We start from the raw sequence: 14,381 nt of genomic DNA on the forward strand, positions 1-14,381 counted from the left end.
CCCTTTTCCTTCTCTGGCGCCTTCTCTTCCTCTTTGCTGCTGTCTTTCCCCCTCAGATCTCAGAGAGGAGGCTGCAGTTTTTAGTTAGGGCTGGAGGGAAAAAAACTGGTATATTTCTTCATTTTCTTTCCCATTTGAAATCCTCGATATTGTTTTAGGAAACAAGAGAGAGGATGATTTTAATAGGATTTGGTAAGTGATTAAGTATGGAGCTTGACATAGAGTCAAACAAAATCTTTTGGTTTTGATCACAAGTTGTTTGGGTCATGGAAGATACATATGAATAAGATAGAGGACTTGTTAAATTTCCAGTGTTAAGTTTCAGGCATTGGTAAAACTTCCAGATAGGTAATTGGATAATCGTTGGGTGAGTCAATCATAAGACGCAGAGGAGAAGAAAAGTAAGGTGAATGTATGAGAAAGCGTTAATCCTGTCCCCACTGGAATAATAAAATGTATTTGTTTTGCTTATTTCTAAACTTGTTTGTAACAAGGCTTTATATGCCTGAGGATGAAAAAAAAGAGAGGGTAATATTTCAGTCTTGAAGGTAACAAAACAATGACTTTTTTTTAAAAGGAGCACCATCAGTTTACATCTATGTCTGCACTGGGAGAGCTGACAGCATCTTATGAAACTCTGTGAACCAATTCTATGGACTGGGGCGATGGAAGAAACCCAAAAATAGGGAATTCAATCAGAGAGCTCCCATGCGGTATGACACCACGAAATCAGATTCAGACCTCTCAATAGTGGGGAGGGTGTTACTTTTCATCATCTCGTGAATATATTCTTTATTCCAAGTATGGCAAAAGTCAATGCTGTAAGTGTTTACTCTCCTGTCTTCGTCAGACATTAGGGTATATTGATAAACACAGTATTAGAATCATCTTAATGGGTGAAATTTTCTGAGCTCTCCATAGGGTACTCTTTGGGTGTGTCGTATTTTTTGCTGTTACTTTTAGTGTGGTCCATGGACCAGCGGTAACAGCATCTGTTAGAAATGCAGAGTCTCAGAGCCTACCCCAGAACTTCCGAATTACAATCTGCATTTTATACAGGATCCCTACACGATCTGTATGTGAATTAAAATTTGGAAAGCACTGATGTAACCAATTAAGAAAGTGTATGGAATGCACTATAAAAGCCCCTTGGTTTTCAGTAACTGTTATAAAGGAGTGATTATTGGTATTTGTGGGATCCTGGACTCCCTGGAATGTGCTGGAAACTATGAAATCTCCTCTCAGAAGAAATGCACATAAGAAGTTGAACACGGTACTTTGTCTAAAAATTTTTAGAGGGATTCATAGTCTCAAGGCTAAAAGCCAGGGTCTTATTTTCCTTTTCTAACCTGGAGGAACACTTTCCAACAACTGACATGTGAGTGGGCTGATTAACTAGGGCATGAACACAATCTGAATAGTTGAGACGCTTCCATGTGTGTCACTTTTGTGTGAACAAACAAACAAAACTAAAAAGTATTTTTTCTAGAAACCTAGTCACCAGCAGTGACTGCATTTGTAGGTACTAGTGATTCATGTTTCTTCCTGGTGAGGAAATCAAAAATTTTAAACGTAAAAAATAACTTGATTTTGTCTGGACCGAAATGAAAAGAAATTTGATGCCAGCCTAGAATTTGAAAGCAGCCTTGAGGGGAAAGAATCCTGCTTAATTCTCAAGCTCTCGGGTGGTTATTTTAATACGATAAGAAAGAGAAGTTAAGAGAATATTTACATTCCATGACCACAGGAGTAGAGTAAATAAAAAACACTGGGAAGGAGCAGGAAAGGTCTTACTTAAATTTAAATCTATGCAGGACCTGTCTCTTGTTAATATTTACTGAGAAGGAGCAAAAAGCTTAAACAACTTAAAATCCACACATCATGGTTGGCATTAAAAACAATGGAGTTTTTCCCTCATTTCTTACAGTCTCCTATTTTTAATAGGGAAACGTTGTCCTCACTTACAGAGGATTATTTCTCTAACCAATGGGACTCACTTTGCTTCCTCTCAGTCTTTAAAATTATGCATTCATGGCCCTGGTAACAGTAACGCTGCTCTACTCTTCTTTGTCGCCATATGTGCTGGAAAAAATCCACCCCAATGTTTTTCATCTGATTTACATCAGCAATATCTATTTCTGAGGATTATTCATGGATTACCCATCAATATTCAGAACAATGTTTCTGTGGATCTTAATCTTTGCTATATTTGGCTTAGGATTTTGTTTTCTAAAAAATTTTCCATTTCCTTTCTCCCACTCAGCAGAAGACTAACCCTAGTTAACTGTTTGGTTGGCCAATATATTTGCAATCTCACTTAGATCAAAAGGTGCTATCCACATGAAAGGCACAGCAGCTGAAGCGGTACAGAAAGAAGGGCTTAACTCAAAATAGAAATTGCCCAGCATTTATTTTTTTAAATTAAGCTTTAAGTAAACCAAAAAGGTTGCTCTGAATGTTTCATTGTGAAAATTCTTAGAAAGTATTTTCTTCAGTGTTTTCTGGGAGCTTTTCGAAAACTGGTCATTCACATCTTCTTAGCTTACTCTAGTGAACTTGGTGGTGGTGGTGGTTTTTTTGTTTGTTTCTTTTTTCATTTTGCTCCCCAATACTACTTTTCCCATCAGAATCTGCAGTTGTCTTTCTCTTCTATCCACGGTCATGTCCTTCTGTCATTTTCTCCCATGATCGTTCAGCTAGAGGGGAAGCCAAATCATGAACAGGAGGAAAAAGTTGGCAAAAGACCACAGCTTTGTTTAAAACGGTCTACATTTAATACAGCTCTTTGGCTTCTGCCTAGAAAGTAACCTTCTCTCATAAACAACCAGCAAGGCAGCAACTCCAGTGGTTTAGCCACAAGTGAAAGCACAGAGGGGGCTTCAGGGCTGCTACCTACAAACCACTTGGGAACCAAACAGGAGGGATCAGAGAAAGGAGAACTGTAGATCTCCCAGCTGTATTTCCTGTCGTGAGGGAGAAGTGCAGAGAGGATCAAAAGTAAACTTGACAGGGCTTCCCTGGTGGCGCAGTGGTTGGGGGTCCGCCTGCCGGTGCAGGGGACATGGGTTCGTGCCCCGGTCTGGGAGGATCCCACATGCCGCGGAGCGGCTGGGCCCGTGAGCCATGGCCGCTCAGCCTGCGCGTCCGGAGCCTGTGCTCCGTGGCGGGAGAGGCCACAGCGGTGAGAGGCCCGCGTACCGTAAAAAAAAAAAAAAAAAAAAGTAACCTTGGCAAGGGGCAGAGCACAGGCAACATGGTAAAGCAGGTCAAGCATGCCTGGAGCAGAAACCTCGCCCTGGGATCCAGAAAATCCTGCTGAATAACTGAGCCATCTCGCACTTCTCACTTCTTAAAGGACAAAGCTAAGCGCGTAGCAGGCTTTCCATACCTACGTATTTTTCTGTGGTGCTTCCTATGATTCTTGTTACTGTTAATGAAAACTACTCATTTGTATTTAATTATTGTGTGTGTGGTCACCATTTCAAACTCTCTTATAGACCCAATTGTATATCAACACATATGCTCTGGATTTCTGCCCATAATGATGACTTTCTTCCTCCTTTCGAATAATTATCTCGTTTTTGTTTTCTGTGTTATTGCAGTGGTTTGAGCTTCCAGGGCAGTGTTAAATACTTGCAATAAGTGTGGCATTGTTGGTCTCTCCTTTTAATAGAAATGTTTTAGTTGATTATCATAAGTTGTATACTATAGTGGGTTGAATTGTGTCCCCCGAAAAGGTATGTTAAAGTCCTAACTTTTGGTACCTGTGAATATTGACCTTATTTGCTGATGTAATCAAGTTAAGGTGAGCCCTAAATCCAGTGATCCTCTCAGGCGAAGGAGATTTGGAGACACACACATGCAGACAGAGGGAAGACAGCCATGTGATGGCAGAGGCAGAAACTGGAGTGATGACACTACAGGCCAAGGAAAGCCAAGGATTGTCAGCCACCAGCAGAAGCTGGGATAGAGCAAGAAAGGATTCTTCCCCAGGCCCTTCAGAATGAACATGACCTTGCCAGTACCTTGTCTTTGAACCTCTAGCCTCCAGAACTGTGAGAGAATAGATGTCTATTGTTTCAAGCCATCCAGTTTATGGTAATTTGCTCCTAGAAAACTAATACAGATACTGTTTGTGGGTTTTTTTTTTTTTGCGGTACATGGGCCTCTCACCGTTGTGGCCTCTCCCGTTGCGGAGCACAGGCTCCAGACGCACAGGCTCTGTGGCCATGGCTCACAGGCCCAGCCACTCCAGGCATGTGGGATCCTCCCGGGCCGGGGCACGAACCCGCGTCCCCTGCATCGCAGGCGGACTCTCAACCACTGCGCCACCAGGGAAGCCCATGTTTGTGTTTTAAAACAGATATTTAAGGAGAGCAGTTCTCTTTGATTATATTTTAAAAAACTAGCAATGAGTACTCTTTTATCTATTGAATACTTGCTAAATTTGTATTTTGGTGTTTATGTCTTTATATATTTTTATACACATAGATTATTTTATATAAATCCACAAATATGATGCTATGATATCCTGGATTTTATGTTTTTAATGTTGTAGGGGTTTTTTTGTTGTTGTTTTTTGGTATTTTTGCTTTTTTTGCTTGGTATTCTCCTCCCCTTCTCCCCCCCATGCCCTGCCCACATTACCCTAACCCAGGGAACTAGATCCCGCATACATGCCGCAACGAAGATCCCGCACATCACAACTAAGACCCTGCGCAGCCAAATAAATAAATATTTTAGAAAATAAAGTAATATCTAATAATTAATTTCCATTTGCCTGATGCTTAAAGTTTGAGTATGTTTTATATAGTTTTGGACATTTGGATTTGCTCGTCTGCCTTGAAATTTTAGTACACCTTGTCTATTTTACTTTTGGGTTGTTTGCCTTTTCTTACAAATTTATAAGATATTTCTTTTTGTGCTCTGTATAGCAAAAATTTTAATATATTGTTTATTGATTTTGTTTGTGGTATATATAGCCAAAGTTTTTATTTACATGCAACTAAAATATGCCTATTGTCTCTATTATAGATGTTTTCCCCCATTACAGCTCCTTGGTTTCCGGTCTTGGTGAAGAAGGTTGCCAATGTTCCTAGAAGAGATGGCACATTTAATGAATTAGATTGTCTTAGAAGATTTTTATTGTTTCATTGTTATATTTAAGTCTTTTAGTATTTTTTGTTTATATTATGTTTACCCAAAAAACCTAAGAGACTTTGGTAAATCCTAATCATATTATAAACAAATGGAGATTAAATTCTCCTTTTCAAATTCATAACCAATTAAAAAAAATTTCTTGACTGACTATAACTGTCAGAAATCCCCAAAACAATCCGAACAGCCTTACTGAGGTATAAGTGACATTAAACTGCACATGTTTAAAGTGAGCACCTTAATCAGCTTTGAAAAATGTACACATCCAAGAAGCCATCACCATAGTCAAGAAAGTGAACATACTCACCTTCAAAAGTTTCCTTCTGAACCTTTGTGATCCCTCTCCCTCCTCCCAACCGCACAGGCAATCAGATCTGCTTCCTATCACTACACGTTAGTCTGACTTTGTCTAGAATTTTATATAAATGGAATCATGAAGTATGTTCTCTCTCTCTCTCTCTCTCTCTTTTTTTTGGTCTGGCTTATTTTACTCAGCATAATTATTTTGAGATGAATTTACATGATGGTATGTATCAATAGTTTATTTCTTTTTTTATATAAATTTATTTATTTTTGGTTGCGTTGGGTCTTGGTCACTGTGCACGGGCTTTCTCTAGTTGAGGCGAGTGGGGGCTATTCTTTGTTGCCATGTGCGGGCTTCTCATTGCGGTGGCTTCTCTTGTTGCGGAGCACGAGCTCTAGGCGCACGGGCTTCAGTAGTTGTAGCACGTGGGCTCAGTAGTTGTGGCTAGTTGTGGCGCACGGGTTTAGTTGTTCCGTGGCATGTGGGATCTTCCTGGACCAGGGCTCGAACCCGTGTCCCCTGCATTGGCAGATGGAGTCTTGACCACTGCGCCACCAGGGAAGCCCAATAGTTTATTTCTTTTTATTGCTGGATAGCACTCCATCGTGCAGATATACCACAATACATTTACCCATTCACCTGTTAATGGACATTCCATTCAGCATTGGTTCTCATGCATAGAGGAGGCTTCTCCACACATTTTACATTCATGTTTATTACCTGGATGGGTTCTTCACATACAATAAGCAGTGGGATTCCAGAGGCTTTTCCACCCTTAATACATTCATAGTGTGTCTCATCTATACGGATGTTGTAATATTTAATGAAGCGTGGTTTCTGCGTGAAGGGCTTTGCCCATTTACTCTATTTATAGGGCATCTCTCAAATGAGGATTTTCACTTGCCATTGAATACGTTCTCACCTTCCTCCCGTGCATAGGGTTTATCTCCAGTAAGACCTCGCTAGCATCTAATAAGGCTTGACTTCTAAATATGACTTTTCTCATACCTACTACATTGATAAGATTTCTCTCTTGCATGGATTTGGTGAATACTGAGGTTTTCCCCTTTGTCTGCAGATTTCCCACATTCATTACATTCAGGGAGTTTCTTTCTAGTATGAATGTTTTGATCCGTAATGAGGCATTGCCTCTAGGTAAAGACATTTCCACATTGATTATACTCAGGAGGCTCTTTCCAGTATGGATATTCTCATGCTCTGTGAGGTGTGATTTGCTATTGGAGCGGGAGGTGCCCTCTTTCTTTAGATGCACGGTGTCCCTCCAGCATGCCTTCTTAGATTTCTAATGAGAAATGACATGTGAGTACAAGCTTTCCTTCTCCTTATAATGATGCGTGTGAGCTTTTTCTATGACAGCTGAAGTCTTTTCCACCTTTATCACTTTTATATGATTTCTCCTTGTATGGATTCAGAAATGTAGAGTGAGGGACGAGATTCAAGAGAACACTTGAGGGACTCTCCTGGTGGCGCACTGGTTAAGCATCCACCTGCCAATGCAGGGGACACGGGTTCCAGCCCTGGTCCGGGAAGATCCCACATGCTACGGAGCAACTAAGCCCGTGCGCCACAACTGCTGAAGCCCGCGTGCCACAACTACTGAAGCCTGCATGCCTGGAGCCTGTGCTCCGCAACAAGAGAAGCCACTGCAATGAGAAGCTCTCGGCAACTAGAGAAAGCCCGCGCACAGCCATGGAAGACACTACGCAGCCAATAATTAAATAAATAAAATAAATCTATTTTTTAAAAAAAGAGAGAACACTTGAAAGAGAGAGAGAGAAAGAACACTTGAGTCCAGTCAGCACATGCTTGAATGCACAGTCTCCAGGACGCATATTCTCATGATCTCTGAGGTATTGCTTCAGGCTAAAGGCTTTTCTACACTAAATATATTCATGAGTTTTTCCTCCAGTATGAATATTTTTACGCTTAAGGAGATTTGCTTTGGCTAGAGGCTTTCCAACATTCCTTAAATGCTACAGTTTCTCTTCAGTATTAATTCTCAGGTATCTGATGACATCATATTTCTGAGAGAAGACTCTTCTCACAATGATTACCCCAGATGAGATCGCTACACATAGGAGGAACCATAGCAAACTCGTTATATTCATAATCGTTCTTGCTTACACAGATTCCCTCATACTGAAATCTAAGTTATGGTCCAAATTTTTCAGACTGAGCCATATTCATAAAAATGTTTTCTTGAAGGAAAAATGTTTGATGGGAAGTACTTTTCTTTTCCTTTTTTTTCTTTAAGGAAGTACTTTTCAATTTCATACATTTTCTTTTTCCTTGACTGTATTTCACGGAGAAAGATGCAGTTTGACTCAGGGTCTTCCTGCTGCTTTTCTCGCTGCTTATTAACTTCCGCTGGACATCACCTCCTTTGCTGTTCTTTCTCCAACATCTGTGGCTCTAGCTGTTTGAACTGAAGATGGTATATCCACTCTTGTGACTTAAGGTCTCTGGGAGTCTGGGACACAAACAAAAGCAGATACCCCATAACAGCTAGTCCTTCTGCAGCCATCTTATCTATTTTTCTTAAAAAGCTGATTTTTTTTTTTTGACTGCACCGCGCGGCTTGAGAGATCTTAGTTCCCCGACCAGGGATCGAACCTCGGCCCCCTGCAGTAGAAACGCGGAGTCCTAACCACTGGAATGCCAGGGATAAAAACCTGCTTGTATTTTCCACTCCATAATTAAGTGTGTCCGATTTTATATAAAATCATATTTTAATATAATTATCTGCTCAATTCCTTGGCTTTTTCCTTTTACATCTTAAAAAACATACAACCAACAAGGAACTACTGTATAGCACAGGGAACTATACTCAATATATATATATTTTTGGTTGCGTTGGGTCTTCTTTGCTGCCCATGGGCTTTCTCTAGTAGCAGTAAGGGGGGGATGCTCTTCGTTGTGGTGAACGGGCTTCTCATTGCGGTGGCTTCTCTTGTTGCAGAGCACGGGCTCTAGGCGCGCAGGCTTCGGTAGTTGTGGCGCACGGGCTTAGTTGCTCCATGGCATGTGGGATCTTCCCGGACCAGGGCTCGAACCCGTGTCCCCTGCACTGGCAGGCGGACTCAACCACTGCACCACCAGGGAAGTCCCTCAATATTTTGTAATAACCTATAAGGGAAAAGAATCTGAAAAGGACTATACATATATATCTATATATCTATATATCTATATCTATATCTGTATCTATATATATATCTGAATCACTGTGCTGTACACCTGAAACTAACACAATATTATAAATCAACTATACTTCAATTAAGAAGATAAATTTTTTTTAAAGAATGTATATATACGTCTAACTGAATCACTTTGCTGTACAACACATTATAAATCAACTACAGCTCCGTAAGATAAATTTTAAAGAGCCAACCTTCTCAGCAAAAACAAACAAAAACAGCCTTAAACTGTTCCTATGTCATAAATGCTCATAATCTCAGCCATCCACATGGAGATGCCCTACACATACACGATCCTGTGCCCTTATAGTTTCTTCCTTACTTTATAATGTTGTCTTAGTTTCCTGTGGCTGTCATAACAAAGTACCACAAACTAGCTGGCTTAAAATAATAGAAATTCATTCTCTCACAGTTCTGGAGGCTAGATGTCTGAGATGAAGGTGTTGGTGGGGCAATGGTCCCTCTGAAGGTTCTAGGGAAGAATCCTTCTCTTCGAGCCCTTGGTGGTTGCTGGCAATCTTTGGTTTTCCTTGCCTTGTAGATGCACCATTTCTGCCCCATCTTCATATATCTTCCCCTGTGTGTCTGTATCTCTATTTTCTCTTCATTTTTTTTTTCTGGCCGCGCACCACGCGGCTTTCGGGATCTTAGTTCCCCGACGAGGGACTGAACCCACGCCCTCAGCAGTGAAAGCACAGAGTCCTAACCACTGGACCACCAGGGAATTCCATATTTTCTCTTCTTTTAAGGATACCAGTCATTGGGTTAGGGCCCAACATATCCATCTAGTGTGACCTCATCTTAACTCATCATATCTGCAAAGGCCCTATTTCTAAATAAGGTCACAGTCACAGCTGCCAGATGTGGCACCAGGAAAGCCCATGGCATTAACATTTTAAAGGTGAGTATAGGCCAGTTATTTTGTAGAATATCCCTCAGTTTGGGTTTGCCCATAGAGTTAAGAGCTTCTGGTAGCCATATTGCAGAAGTCGTGTCCTTCCCAGGGCATCACATGCAGAGGCACTCGGTCTCGGGGTCCTATCCCTGAGTACAGTAACTTTGATCACAATGATGGTATCTGCCAACCTTCTCCACTGTAAAGTTATTATTTTTTCCATTGTAGTTGATAAGTATCTTTTGTAGAGCTATTTCAAGACCACGTTGATATCAAACCATCAAATTTTCATCCATTAAGGTTTATCCTCCATTGATCATTCTTGCTTGAAAAAATTTAATAGTTGTTATGGTTCCTGCCAAATGATCTCTCTTCTTTTCCCAGCATTCCTTTTTCTCTTTTTAGTTTGTTTTCTTCTGTAATGATGAGCTTTTCCCTTTTTACTCATGGACTTTGGTTTTAACCTTTGTAGAGTCCTCACTCTGTTGCCAGCTCTGTGATGCATTAAAAAAAAGTGTTTTATGGAAAGCATGTACAACATTTTAGTTGTTTTTATTGGCCTATCTTATCTGCTATACTATTGGCAACAGATATCACTCTTCACCTCCCACTCTTTCTTCAGACAATTCTTAAGTTTCCTAACTCTCTCCTGAAGCTGCTATTGACAAATAACCAGGTACTTCCCCCTCCATCTTTCCAGGCCCACAGGTTATCTGTCTTTATCTTTCTTTACCTCTCAACATCATTAGCTGCAGCTGATGACTGCAGCCTTCTTCAAGCACTCTCTTCCCTTGGCTTCTCAGACACCACCCTCCTCTGTTCTGTTTTACTGGCCTTCATGGTCTCTTTGGTTGGTTCCTCTCCTGTCTCTCATCTCTAAACTCAGCAGCTCCCAAGAGCTTAATGAGGGACCCTCTTGTCTTCTCTATAAACACTCTCTCCTTCATCTCATCCTCATTAGATGATCTCATCTAATTAGACTTCATGTAATCCTATGTATTGAAATACAATTCAGGGACTTCCCTTGTGGTGCAGTGGTTAAGAATCTGCCTGCCAATGCAGGGGACACAGTTTCGAGCCCTGGTCCGGGAAGATCCCACATGCCATGGAGCAACTAAGCCCGTGCGTCACAACTACTGAGGCTGCACTCTAGAGCCCACGAGCCACAACTACTGAACCCATGTGCCACAACTACTGCAGCTGCGTGCCTAGAGCCTGTGCTCTGCAACAAAGAGAAGCCACTGCAATAAGAAGCCCACGCACCGCAACAAAGAGTAGCCCCCGCTCGCTGCAAATAGAGAAAGCCCACGTGCAGCAACGAAGACCCAACACAGTCAAAAAAAAATTAATTAAAAAAAAAAGAAATATAGTTTATAGGGGGGAGGGATACATTGGGAGATTGGGGGATTTATATATACACTACTATATATAAAATAGATAACTAATAGGAACCTACTGTACAGCACAGGGAACTCTACTCAATACTCTGTAATGACATATATGGGAATCGAATCTAAAAGAGTGGATATATGTATATGTATAACTGAGTCACTTTGCTGTACACCTGAAACTAACACAACATTGTAAATCAACTATGCTCCAATAAAAAGAAAAAAAAGAAATACAATGTATAATCTGATGAATTCTAAAATTGTATTGCAGCCCAGATCTCTCCTTGAATTCCAACTGCTTCTGCAGTATGTCCAAGTGTATTTCTAAAAGATATTTCAAAATTGACATGACTATAATAGAACTCTTAATTTTCTAACCAGGTCTCCTCAGGTAAGCCATCCACATTTACTAGGTCACTCGAGTCTCAACTTTATGCATCGGTCTTGATCACTCTCTTGTCATCACTAGAAATGCCAACTCTCACCCATCCTCTTATTCATTTGCAAGTTCTTTGGCTTTACCTCAAAAATATATTTGGTATCCATACATTTCCCCCATTTACACTTCTCCTGTTTTAGTCAAGATCACCATCATTTCTTGCTTAGACCATATTGCAGCGGACCCTTACTATCCTCCTTGTCTCCCGTTTCTCATCCCCTCAGCCAACATGATAAGCTTCCTAGGGCAGCCTGAGTTATCTTTAAAAACAAAACAAAACACTGTATCATACCTTTGCTTAAAACCTCTACCTTAAGTTGTACTTAAAATACAATAACAACTCCCATTCTCTAGCCCTCAAAGCAATATATGATCTGACTCTTGCCTGTTTCCCCAAGTTTTCTTGAACCACTGTATTTCTTGCCCTGTGTCCTAGCAACTCAGGCTTTCTTAGGTTTTTCAGTGTGTTAGAGTGAAAGCTCTCCATAAAGGCAGGGATTTTTATGTGTTGTGTTTTTCCTTTTGTCTATAATGTTAATTGACCAATCTCAAAGCACCTAGGACAGTGCCTGGCGTATCATAAGCATTCAATGAATATTTATTCTATGGAAGAATGAATGAATAGGTGCATGCTTTTTTTTTTTTCCCCCTCATGCCTTTACATCTGCTGGTCTCAGACTGGAATGTTCTCCAAGATCTTAGCACGGTGGGCTTTTTTCATCAATCAAGTCTCAGCTCAAATGTTAGCATCTCAGAAAGGATTTCTTTGACACCTTTATTTAAATTGCCAGCATTCTCCTCCCCTTTGCATTTTTCTGCTTTATTTTCTTCATAGCACTTATCATTACCTGAAATCATCTCATTTATTTATCAATTTTCTTCTGTTGCCTCCACTAGAACTTAAGCTCCATGAGAGCAGGGGCTTTTTTTGTTTTGGTTCCCCATTCCATCCTCATTGTTTAGAACAGTGACTGGTAGACAGTACATATTCAATACTTGTATACTGGAGAGAATTCTACTGTGTGCAAATTTAATAATTAACTGAAACATTTATATAAAAGGCAGATTACTGAGGCTCATTCCAAACCTTCTGAATAACAAAATCTCTGAGGTGGTGTCTACCTGTAACATTTATGCACTCTAAAGTTTTAGGTCTACGGAATTCCCTGGCGGTCCAGTGGTTAGGACTCTGCGCTTTCAGCCCTTCCACTGCAGGGGACACACGGGTTCAGTCCCTGGTGGGGGAACTAAGATCCTGCATAGCTGCGTGGCCAGTAAAGTTTTAGACAATTTCTCCAAGTCCGTGAGGCCAACTTGGGCCCTCCAGTCCAGACAGCCCCATGCCTCATGACAATTTCCCCTTTTGTGTTCCTCGCGGTCATTTCTGGTCAGACTTCAGTTGTGATGATCCCAATCCTTCAGAGAGGATGTAATAATGTTAAATCTCAAAATGGGGGAAATTCTCTCTAGGGGCCGTGGACCTGTCCACTTCTGGCATTGTTTGTCTACTCACAGCACCAAAAGAGAACATTCCAGTGACTCTCCTAACCAATATCATCTTTCCTAAGGCAACTGACTTTCATGTGTCTTTATATCCAGCTAAGAGTTAATAGCATCTCTCACTATAAATGTTAAGGTCTGCCTCATCAGACCCCAAATGTGCTTTCTTTTCAATTAAATTCAGCAAGTGTTTACTGACAGCCTGCACAGGAGTCTGTGGAGGAACAAGACATGGGTTAGTCATCAAGTTGCTTATAAGGTACTCAACAGTCCTGAAATTCTAAAAACAATGTTTTCCCAAAATTTCCCAGATTTTGTTTCCAGTTTTAAAAATAAACAGTAAATAGGATATTGTTGAATGAATTTTACATCCTCCGCTCGCCCACCGCCCCGTGTTTTCTATTCTTAGGTCTTTTGCTTAGTGGTACTTTCTTGGTTAGCCAATAGTTAAGCAATTTTGTATATTTTATCGTCATTGATACTTTTATCCGTTTAAGATCTAGTATGCTAAGTATTTTACACGTAAATCCCACTTTATCTTCAAAATAACGTAGCAAGTTAGATGTCATGGACAGGATTACGGCTCCCTGAAGGTCCAAAGGCTCAAGGTCTCTTCAAGATCTAGTTGCCATTCATATTAGGGGCGGGGAACTACAGGTGGCATCTTGCTGCAAAGCCCGAGCTCATCTCTCTGCACTGGGCTGCTTTGCGAAGGCAATTTTAAGGGATGGTACGATGTGGAAGCCTGAGGTTAAGAAAAGAGTGAGTTAAGCCCTTGGTTAACCAGGGTTGAAAAACATCTTCACGTTTGTGAAAATCACTTCCTTTCAGCATGGTAAAGGGGAGAGGAGAGACGCAGCGCCGCACTCCGGGCTTCTGCCGGGCTGAGGTCAGACGCCGGGGTCGGCTCCGAGGCGCAGGGCTTCCGCGCGCGGCGTGGGCTCGGCTGGGCGCTCCGCAAGCCGGCCCGCTGCCGGGGCCCGAGCCGCCTCCAAGCCCGCGCGCCCTCGGCCCGCCGCGTCCTGGGGAGCAGCTCTCAGGACGCGGGCCCTCGGGCGGCGTGCAGCACCCGACGAGCACCTCCTCCTCCCAACCTCGGGCACCGAGGCTGGAAGGCTCACGACCTGCCGCCGCCGCCGCCGCCGCCGCCGCCGGTCCCTCCGAGAGGTCTTGACCCTGAAACCGAAGAGTCGGCTTCTCTGATTGGCTTAGAGCACAAACGCAGGCGAGCGGTGCCTGAGACCCGCTCTTTGATTGGACTTGAAACGAACAGCAGAGCACGAAATAAAGAGGCCTTCCGTCATTGGGCCACTGTGTAAATCTCCTTTTAGCTTCTCCGCTGACTGAATAAGCGTCTCAGGATCTTCGTCATGAGTCTTAAATCTGGGCCTGTCAGTTCGCCCCAGCGTTACTCCTCTTTAGGCGAGGCATGGAGTTTACAGAGTTCAACCAATCACATAACGCCGAGATCAGGTTGCCA

Source organism: Leucopleurus acutus (assembly GCF_964270905.1).
Source record: "Leucopleurus acutus genome assembly, chromosome: 8".
In the NCBI taxonomy this organism is placed as follows: Eukaryota; Metazoa; Chordata; class Mammalia; order Artiodactyla; family Delphinidae; genus Leucopleurus; species Leucopleurus acutus.